Genomic DNA, 11,608 nt, shown 5'->3' with positions numbered 1-11,608 from the left:
TCGTGGATGGGGGCAATAATACATGCCGTGACCTACCTCTCCACAGTTGTAGCAAATGTACTCACGTGCTTGCCTTTGTCCTTCTTGTCTATTTCGTTCATTTCCTGGTTGGGGAGCCCTTACACCTTGAACCAGATTGATGGACAGGCTCTCTAGTTGATTGGTGATTTGTTGAAGTAATTCTTGTTGAGAGGACTCTTGGTCTGTTGCTCCTGTCCCTGCTACTACCCTTGCCGTAGGTTGAGCTAGCGGTGGAGGCTCCATTCCCCCTTGTAGTTGAGCTTGGAATTTTAACTTCCTATCCTTCTCCCTTGCATAAGTCATAGCTTTATCAAAGGTATCTGGGAATTTACCTTTTACCTTTTCTTGAAGGATGGGGTAAAGCCCTACCACGAAACAATCCTTCTTTAGACATTCTGGCGCCCTTTCTCCTTCACCTAGTGATGCACACCATTTCTCCCACAGGTTGGAAAACTTTCCTTCATAGCTTCTATAGTCATTGGGTGATGTTTGGCGTAGCTCTAAGAGTTGTCTCCATATCTCCTCTGGAGGCTCATGGCGGCGAAATTCTTCGATGAAGGCCATCTTTAAGGACTCCTAGTCTCTTCTTTCTTCAGGTGCCAAAGTTTGATACCATAATTTTGCACCTTCCCTCAAGACCAAAGGAAAGGCCCTTAACTTAGTAGCTTCGTCATCCCTTCCCGATACCAGAAAGGCCATTTTCAAATTATCCAAAAATTCTGGAGCAACCTCCCCAGGCTTACCATAAAAATTAGGGAAGGCCATAAGTGAGAGAGTAAACAATTACACAAACAGCTCCAATTTATTTTAAAATAGAGTATGGTAATTACAATTTGGAGCTTTAGCAAAACTTAGCTCAAAATAGGATGAAGATCGACACATCAAAGGAATGGTAATAGTCTAGTAAGGATAGAATGACAGGATGAGGAGAGCACAAGATTTCCCCAAGTCTCTCGGCTCCAAACAAAAGGGCTATTCTTTGCTGATAAAAGATTTTTCTATCAATACAAATATTCACACGGATATGACGCACAAAATGGAAAGGAAACATGCGGGGAGGATTATTCTCATTATTGGCATCCATACTTACACACAAGAGCCTAGCTTAGTTGCACCACCTTGGGACCAATGAGCCTGATAACACACAGAAGGTCAGCACCTCGGATCACTTCGACTCTTCCTAATGCATCTGTGAAGACGTAAGGCGTGATAGCAACACTTTGTACAATGCTGAGCCTTTTAGCAAGCAACAATTGGATTGTATTACCATAATCAGCATGACGAATGAAAGTGACACCATTAATGTGCAGCACATCATCAACTAAGATAGTTTCCTTAGATTGAGATAACTTCTTGAAAATTAGCAGCAAAGGTAGGGCAGGGAGGCTTTTCACCCGGTCTCCAAAGCACTTTGGACAATATCCAAAGTGATCTTCACGCGGACAGGAGGTTGGCTTGGGATTGGTGGTGTCTGGATTCACAAAGTGCACTGGGAGCACTCGCAGACGGGCGGCAATCTTGTAGGCAAGCCTTCGCCTCTTTGCTTCAGGAGGATTTAGGGGTGAGAGTCGTGGTTGCAAGTTGGAGGTTGAAGTTGGTTGCTCACTAGCCTTTTTCTTGCCTGTAGTGGTCATGTAATCCCTTATTAATGAGATTAAGCCAAATGTTACCTTACGCTTGAGCACGCGCTACGGCCTTGAGCCACTTAGGTGTAGAGGTGATCTTCCTCCTCTTAGTCGTCTCCTCAGGAAAGAGAGGTCTGGTGATGCTTTCTCTTCCCTTAATGTGTGTCACAGTACCTTCGTGTATGTTGATGTAGAATATTTCAAGCTCGTGTGCGTTGGAGGTTTCTGGAGCACTCATAGGTTGAGAGGAGAGGTATATCAAGCTCTTCTTCTTACTCTCCTTCGTTGGCGACGATCACGAACAAGGCATGTAGAAGAACTTACTTCTTGAATTTCAAAGACAGTGCAACCTGGTAACAAGACCTCGATGAAAGCTTTTAAGGCCTCTAAAGCCTCCTCCTCTTCTGTTCTCCAATTTGCAAACTCCTCACGCCATTCGTCCATGTTGTAGATTGCACATCTTCATTCCTTGTGGACTGAAGGTCTGTGTAGCCCTCCTCAATGGGGGCACCAAAATGATAGCGGGAAAAAGAGCAGTGCAATCGGGTGGCCTCTGTACTCGTGCACACTCCACAAACCACGCCTCATGCAAACAAGCAAAGAACAAAACAAAGGGGGCACCACCCTAAATTAAGAGGTTTAGGGACCTCACACATAGTGCACATAGGCAAGTGAGACTTCTGGCATTATGATGGCATCAAAACATATGGCAAAACACATAGAAACGAAGCTTAGGGACCTTATGTAGCATATATATACACAAGACATCAGCTTAACAATACAACGACATCTGATCATACATAACAAGGATATAGAGAAGCAAGCCAAGGATGGCATAACCCCTTGTCAAAAACAATCAACCCAGCAAGTAGGTATGATCCTACTAGCAACACATCAATACCTTCGAGAATGATGGAGAGGATGGTGGCCATGGAGCATGAGAGAAGACTCCTTATTTAGGTTTTAGGGCTAGTAATGTAGCATACTAGAGGGAGAGAGAGTAGAGCTCCATCCATAGCTCCTCGTTGTGATCAATGTCGTCATAGCTTCGTTGCTTGGTGAAGTGGGTGAAGTGTTGGTTTTGAGTGAGAAAAGGCCTCCTTATATAGGTTTCTGAGAGGGTTTAGGATTAGGGATAAACATGCTTAAATCCGTTGATTGGGGTTACTTTTTGCTTAGGGTGGTCAACAGATTGAGGTCACCTGATATGTCACCATCAAGATATTCTCTAGAGTGAGGAGGGTAAATGCTGATTTTTCTGATTGTGACACATGGGGATAAGGCCTTGACCAGCATTTAAGAGCAGGTAAGGTGGCTGTTGAAGCTGGAGGTTCTGCACATGTCAGGGGGGGACCTGCGGGGGGAGGTGGCAGCTGGGTCCTCCTGAATATCAAATTCTCAAAAAATCCTCAACCATGGCTTCTTTCGACATGTGTTCTTTGAAAAAATCAGCATGTCTCTTTTCAACTCAAAAGTCTTTATCCCTATTGACTCACCTTTACCATAAGATTTTTCCCTTTTCTCCTCCTGTAACTGCATTGTTGATGCCCAATCACTGCTTCTAGTAACAGTGAACTGTTACCTACCAAATACTTATGGTGCAGTAAAAAATATTTACCATGGGTAAAAAAAGTTACTGTAGGTAAAAAGTGATTTGTATTTACCATGTCGATGAAAAATATTTACTGTAGGTAAAAAATATTTACTGTGGTAAAAAATATTTAATGTCGGTAAAAAAGTGAAAACGGAGTATGCTGTGCTGTGAGTCCACACGAACATCCTCGTGTAAATTTCACTAGAAATTCACACCTAGAATGGGATATTCTGTAAGATATAGGTTGTAGGCATGCATAAGAGCTCGTTCCCACGTATCTTCTGTCCATGGCACTTTTTACTCTTTGGTGCTTGTGAAGTAGATTTTTCTTCTCTTTCGAGATCCCTTGGACTAGAGTATCCTCATCTCCCCAACAACTGACTGTGCCTTTATTGCATCTTCAGAAGGGGTCCTAAAAACCATGCATCACGTACATAGCATGAAACTGCATAAGATCGTGACAAAAGGATCTTTGGAATGCTCCACACCATCATACATGAGCACTACATGTGCTGCATAAGATGTACTGCAAAGACTGTGCAACCTGTGAGTAAAATTGCTGGTAAAGTGGCACACACTACCTCATCGATTGGTAAACTTGTCGACCAAAAACACCATTCAAGAGCTGAGCACGCTCGAGGAAAAAACTTGCTTCAAAATGGCCCATCAAAGTGAAGTGTGTCGTATGTGTGTCTTCAAAGCTAAAAACGGGAGAAAAGTCGGAGTCAAAATGCCGTGGAGACTACGTCGAAGCCGGGCCGTTCCAAATGGGGGTAAGGGAGAGCCGATGGCGCTCTCCCTCTATCATCTCCTACTATTATCGAGGTCAAAATATCTTCATTGATGCCGTCTTCCACCGCCGGGCAGAAGTGTTGTTGCTATGGCTACCTATGCTCAAAACCAAGAAACCGCTCAATGTCGCCTTCTGCAGTCGAGCGGAAGCACGCTAGCCAAATAGTAGCATGATCAGTGTCAAAACCGATGCGACGAGTTAATGTCAATGCTCAAAGGCTAGTGTTGAGCCATCGATGCTAAGTCGTAGAGGACAATTATCGAGAAGATCGTCAAAATCGGGCCGATGTCGGGTGATGCCCAGGCTTACTCGCCACCAATGTCCACACACGTATGAGCACACACCAAGAGCACTCTCTCTCTCTCTCTCTCTCTCTCTCTCTCTCTCTCTCTCTCTCTCTCTCTCTCTCTCTCTCTCTCTCTCTCTCTCTCTCTCTCTCTCTCTCTCTCTCTCTACACTCGCTCGCTCTCACAATTGTGCTCTCTCATTCTATCTCTCAAGCTCTCTCTCACTCGGGTGTATAGGAGAGCGGGGTCGAGGACTCGGGGGGGCGGGGGGGGGGGGGGGGGATGGAGGGCTTGGGCGGGATCGGGCTATTGCACACTATAGTGTGTAATGTCAATTTAAAAAAATTTGATTCTCTGTCAAAAAAACGATGATTTGCAGAGCATTGCTCTTTACAACTGTTGAATGCTTTGACACAAGCCTTAGGTCTGCCTTGTCGACAACTGTGCAAGGAGTGTGTGTGTGTGTGTGTGTGTGTGTGTGTGTGTGTGTGTGTGTGTGTGTGTGTGTGTGTGTGTGTGTGTGTGTGTGTGTGTGTGTGTGTGTGTGTGTGTGTGTGTGTGTGTGTGTGTGTGTGTGTGTGTGTGTGTGTGTGTGTGTGTGTGTGTGTGTGTGTGTAATCACACACAAGCAAAATACCTTTCTTCTCTGCCCAAACATGTTTCCCTGTACTCCCGTGCTTGGTTGACTTGGCAAAGTTTTTAATCAATTCACCTTGCACTCCAAGCCTTCAAGGCTTTCCCAAGCTTGCTTGATATATATGCCTTGCTCGATATTTTGCCCGACTGTCTGTTGATGCTACCTTCCTTGCCTGAATCTGTTGCTCATTGTTATAGAATTGACATTTTGTTATTTATTGCAGCTCAAAGGTGGAAAAGATTGGACCAAGCTAGGCCTATGTGAATGGAATTATATATATTGTACATCTTATTATTCAAGTGCTCTTTTATGAGCTTTGGCATTTTATGACCGGCTCGCCAGTTTGTAACCAATTTGACCATTCAAGAAATCTATAAAACAAATACGTGCAAGAGGAAAATGGTCACTCTTGCATGGGGGGGATTGCACCCCGTGTCTATCTATTTCTTCTCTCCTCTCCTCTCCTCTCTCTTTCCGTGCCAGACGTAGCACTCCGTTCTAGGAGTGCACCTGCGCATGTTCTCTTCCTCTCTCTCACACTCAGTCTCTCTCTATTCGTGTATCTCATGATTACGCGTCTATGTGGTTGCCAGGTATGTCGATTAGTCTGTTTTATGGTTGTAGTATGCTATTTCGGGTATTTTGCAGGGAACTCCATGCCTCCATTTGTAGTCTGTTTTATGGTTGTAGTATGCTATTTCGGGTATTTTGCAGGGAACTCCATGCCTCCATTTGTATCAGTGGTATCAGAGCTTGTAGAAACGCTCCTGGAAATGCTAAAAACATACTCACGATGAGCGCGGTGACAAATGAAATTCTCCAGCTAAGTTTTCTTACTTTACTTAGTTTATTAGCATGATGCTTAACATGAGTATTTTCTTTCTATAGGTGCATAGAATGATTATGTGATTTACTTAAAATAAGATTAGCTTGATTAGGAGTTTAATTAATACAAATTAGCATGGAACGAAGAATAAGAGAAATTTTATCATCAAAGGAATAATATCTCATGATGAGAGAGAACTTCATAAAAATGTGCATCAAGCCTTGAAATCCACATCTTTCACTTGAGGAGACACCAATATTTTCATAGTAGTGGTAGTAGAAGAAATTGTTGTGTTGTTGGATTAATCTCCAGACCTAGTGCTTTCGAGTGAGCACTAAGTCATCTTCTTTCCCTACCAATGGAACAGAGCCCCAAGATAATCGTGATAATATTGATGATAAATAATCAGAACAAGGCTCTTTCTTGCTGCTTGTGGGAACACCCTCGTATTATCCGCGTTTAATTATTAACCTACAGGCAAAAGCTTGGCTACTTTTCATTGTTATCTCTCTCCCTCTCTCTGGGTTGCGCCAACTTCACCACGCGCTGCTAAGGATGCCACCTTACCCCCTTCTACCTGCAGAGGGCTCGCAGCAGACCCTGTGCGGACCGTACGCGACCTGGCGACCCGCCTCTGTCGGCTTTCCTCTCCCCATTCGGCTCTTCAGCTTGCAACGACTTCCCGGCTACTTGTTTCGTGCGGTATCAACCGCTCTTGTTTTTTATAGATTACCTACTCGCCCCCCCCTCCCAGTTCACTTCTCCGTCACCCATCCGAGATCCTCCTCTCCAAGTTCCTACTTTATCTGCGCCGCCCTCCACTGGAGTGGACCACCCTCCATCATTGCATGCATGCCTTGCCACCCTTCGTCCTCCTAACCACTCTAGGGCTTGGCCCCACACTCCCTACCTAACTCTAGCACCCACCATGCACACACACACAAAAACACAATTGAACTCTATCTCTTAATTAATCTCTGTCTCACACCCGTACGCATGCAACTGTGGCGCGGACCTATTGCATGCAACATTGCCTGCAGACCATCCAAAAAAAAGGAGACTCACTAGCACCCACATCTCAAAACTGAACACATGCACTTCTCGTCCACATGCGATGTAAATTAACTGTCAACTATACTATCTCTCTCCCCCTCTCACGCTCTGCAACGATTACATGCCCCCAACGCTCACCAGCAACCAATCTTGAGTGACTCTCAGACACAATCGCTGACGACCATGATGTTTTGATATCTTGGGACGAACTGAGGCGGTTCTTTGTCGAGCTTGTCCTCGTGATTCCAAACACTCAAGTGAAGTATGCTGATTGATCTTTTTTTTGCTACACCCTAAGCACCTTAAGCACTAATACCCTTGTTAATGTTGTAGCTTCTAGCTATTGCACCCGCCTGAAGTAGTAGCCATTGCCAAAGCTCTTCCATGCCAACCATTGATGATTCTCTTGCAGCAACCGTCATTGAAGAAGCTCTTCGGTACCACACTCTACGGACCGGGTATCCTCCAACCTTGTGACACAACCCTTCAGTTGGTGGCAACCCATATGATTCTCAACCTTCCGCCGCCCCCCCCGATCTTGCTTCATCTCACGATGACCCTCTCATCATCGATAATACTCTCTCTCTACAGGAACAACTGACTGTACTCTGACGCGACTACGACCGCTTGGAACACCGCTTTCGTCGGTTATGTCTTTGATTTCTGGACGTGCAAATTCTGTTCGCACAATCCAAGCCATTTTAACAGACCTCACCGAACACCTCCTCTACCGGCCATCCACCAACAAAACCACCACACCCCGTTTGGACACTCTCTAGCTCAAACCTAAATTTTTAATTGATGTAATAAGCCTACACTGGCGGCACTCGCACCTTTGTTTTTTATAGCTCTTCAGTGTAGAAATTTATTAATCTCGCAATGTCGGTCTTATTTTTAGATCATCAAAATTTATGACTTCAGATTTTAATTATTGTCTATTTTCCACACTGCTCCTGGCACAAGCACAACACCTTGTTTAAAACAGTAGGTGCAACCTATGTATGTTCGCATTTAACACACTATCATGACCATTGTGCACGTACAGGCACATATTGTCTAAATAACCTAAAAATGTTTAGATTGGCATCCCTAATTTTGCAAAATCGTGTTCTTCTCCCCAAATTTCTACCACATTTACATCGCTCTAATCTGATGTACTACACCTAGTATACTGAACAATGACATATCCCATTATCTTGGCCCATGTATCGTGGCCTCTGCTGGCATCCTTCCCCCTTAACCCCCCCCCCCCCCTCTTTCACAAATCTAACTAAAGAATAGTGAGGCCCATTAACGAATCATACAAATTTGTAGTAGGTAACAACACAAATTTAGGTAGCCAATACATTAGGGCCAAAAACGACTCAAAAAGGGCTGTTTGTTAATCTAAGGATTAAGGAATAGTCCAATAGTTATTTGACAGGTATACAAAAGTATGGCACTCTTGTCTCCTCTATTGTGGGTTTTGGTGGTCCTATTTTGATGGAGAACCGCTAAATGTCTTGATCATAAGGCTGAAACCGCTATATTTGGGTGCTTTCAGCGAGAGAGCTCATTAAATCTGCGGCTCAAAGTAATGAAGTCTCGTCTGTTATTCTATTTTATATTTCACAAAAGCGTTTTCAAAAGATACGAAATCTATGTCAGAAGGCTCTCAAAACAAGGGCATTAATGACAAATCACCTACTTTTTTCAAACGTATACCTTTCTCGCTCTCTAGTTTGTGAGAGGTTTTAAGTCTTTCCGTCTATACTTTCTTTCTTCTTCTCTAATATCTCACTTTCCATGGCGTCTTTTACACGTCGCCCTTCACATAACATAACTTCTTGTGACTTTCATAACGTTAGAGAGGATGGTCTTTGGAAGCCCATATCTTTTCATGTGAATGACTGGGTGACAATGCTTCCTTCATGCAAAGGTGTACACAGAGTGAAGATAACTAAACGCGATAAAGTAAAAAACCATTGGAAAGGTCATGTTCTTTCTTTCAAAGTGATCGACAATGGCTGGCTAGCTAAGGTTCAACATGTGTACATTGCCAAGGATATGGTGTTAGACTGGGAAGAACATCCCACACTGCATTCTTACTGTAAGTACAAAAAGAACTATTTGATACAGTGAATTTTTTTCATTATCCCATTATTTTCCTCATTTTTTGATTCCATTCCAAATATATTTCCTTCAACAGCTGTGGAATGGCAGCCTGTGGAGAGTCTAAGTGGGATGTTCAAAGCAATGCATAAAGGGATTGCAGATGCTATGTATGCTGACAAGCCACCTTCCTTTTACAAAAGAAATGATTTTTTTGTCTATTTTGCAGAATACAAAGTTCCATCACGAGAAGGTGCATATGGAGAACTACATCAGTTACCCATTCCCACCATAAGTTCACTTGACTGGGAAGCTCCTGATGCATGTACTATATCAAGCTTCAAATCCAAGATCAAAGAAGACATCCTTAAAGCTATGTCTCCGGGTAGGATATCAAGAAGGATTAAAGTTCAATGGTTCTTGCCTATACATGTCTTTGTGGCATGTTTCAAAACAATGGATTAGCATAGGAAAAAGACGATGTGGCTTAATAGAAGACTTTCTATGACTGAACTGGATAATGTTCTTGGAGACGGATGGAGCACCAAAGAAACTTTCCATATTGGTGAAAATATTTGTTGTAGAGTAAGCCCAAATTCTATGTCTATCTCATATCAGCTATGTCGTCAATCATTAGTTATGGGCTACGACTATATGAGATGGAGAAGAAAATTAGGTAGCTGGGTTCCTCTCGACTCTGAGGAAAATTGTCCAGAGTTTGAACTAAAGGTCACAGTCCATCCACACACAGAGTATAGAAGCTTGATAGTAACAACAAATTGGAGACTAAATGATGTTAGAGAATCTCTTGAGTTTGAACTAAAGGTCAAAGTCCATCCACACACCGAGTATAGAAGCCTAATAGTAACAACAAATTGGAGACTAAATGATGTTAGAGAATCTCTTGAGTTTCTTGATGAAACATCTCCCGAGTATAGATTCAAAGTGGATGAAATTGTGGTGAGCACAAGGATGGAGAATTCAACCTCTTGCATCACATGCCTTCCCCCAAAAAGAGGGGAGATGTATAGATTCAAAGTGGATGAAATTGTGGTGAGCACAAGGATGGAGAATTCAACCTCTTGCATCACATGCCTTCCCCCAAAAAGATTTGTATTTGAGCCACTTGTAAGGACTTGAAAAAACAAGTTCAATATTGTAATCATTTTGCAAATATATTTATCTTTCTCTACCTTATTGTGAACATTACTTATGTTGTTTTAAACTTACAAGACATCCTGATACACATTTAAGAATCGACAGTTGGTATTAAGTATTTGAAGTACAAAATTATGAATCACCAAAGGGTATATATATATATATATATATATATATATATATATATATATATATATATATATATATATATATATATATATATATATATATGTTTATATGGACAAAATGAACAAAAGTGTACATAGCTTTTGTGGACTAATCAATCATGAAATTCCACTTTTCTTTTTGCCTGAGAGGATTCTGCATCGACAGAGACCCTTTTTCTTTTTTGTTCATAAGGGGGTGAAAGTTCAGGAGTGGGTGGTGGTGGTGACTTGGCAGGGGTTGGTGGTTTGGGCCCCTTAGGGCTTGGCAAGGGTGACTTGGCAGGGGTTGGTGCTTTGGGCTCCTGAGGACTGGCTGGCTTGGGTGATTTGGCAACCTTCTTTGGCAACATGAATGGTAGCTTGAAAGGTGAGCTAGGTGCCTCCCCCCTACTGTTCTTAAGTGTACGACGCTTTTGAACCTTGAATTTCAATGGTGAGTGGAATGGATGGTCCTTTGTATCTGCTCTTTTTTTTGCAGGGCTCTTAGTGGGACTCTTCCCCTTGGCAGTCTTCTTGGTGAGACTCTTCCCCTTGGCGGGGATCTTCTTTTTGATAGGACTCTTCCCCTTGGCATGGATCTTCTTCTTCCTCGGACTCTTCCACTTGGCAGGACTCTTCTTGTGATCCTTGTTCTTTGTATGGATCTTCTTTGCATGACTTTTCTTCTTTTGATCCATTTTCTTTGCATCCAAACCTTTGGTGGCTCTACCTTTGTTTGGTGGCAAAGGAGATTCGGGATCATTTGGATTTATTGATCTTTCCAAAACCATAGAAACAGCCTTCTCTCTCACCCACGTGACCCAAGACTCTATATAGTCATGCAACTGAAAAAAATAGAAAAAGGAACTAAAGGACATGAGTACATACATACATAAAACATCAAAATAAATACATGAGCCATATGACTTACAGTGAGTGTAGTCATCCGGAACCTTGACTCAAGATATCTCCATGCATTTGCAAGCACCCTCCATCCACAAGATGTTGAGTCTGTCTGTAAAGGCACTTTTTGATTGTAGTACTTGAAAGTTTCTATATTGTAATCCTTATTTGTGGTACTCAGGTGACCAACAATAAGTTTGGAAGCACTGCAAGAAGACATTGAATCAAAAAGATACTAATAGAAAACAATGGGCCATCATCAAGCATAGATTATGCTTCATACTTACAGTTTACTTTTCCCATGGATACTTGACAATGAATTCATAAATATAATATCTTTCTCCAGAAGATTGAAGATAATAAGACTCCAATGTCCTCTATAAAATAAAAAACAATTAGCTAAGAATACCACAAAATGTTAAAAATAACATGTAAGGAGTTAAGAATTACCCTTCAACATAGGGGTATAATATG

This window comes from Adiantum capillus-veneris, chromosome 5 (genome assembly GCF_014529385.1).
Source record: "Adiantum capillus-veneris isolate H3 chromosome 5, ASM1452938v2, whole genome shotgun sequence".
Taxonomy (NCBI): Eukaryota; Viridiplantae; Streptophyta; class Polypodiopsida; order Polypodiales; family Pteridaceae; genus Adiantum; species Adiantum capillus-veneris.
The sequence above is the reverse complement of the archived record's forward strand: the minus strand, read 5'-3'. Positions refer to the sequence as shown.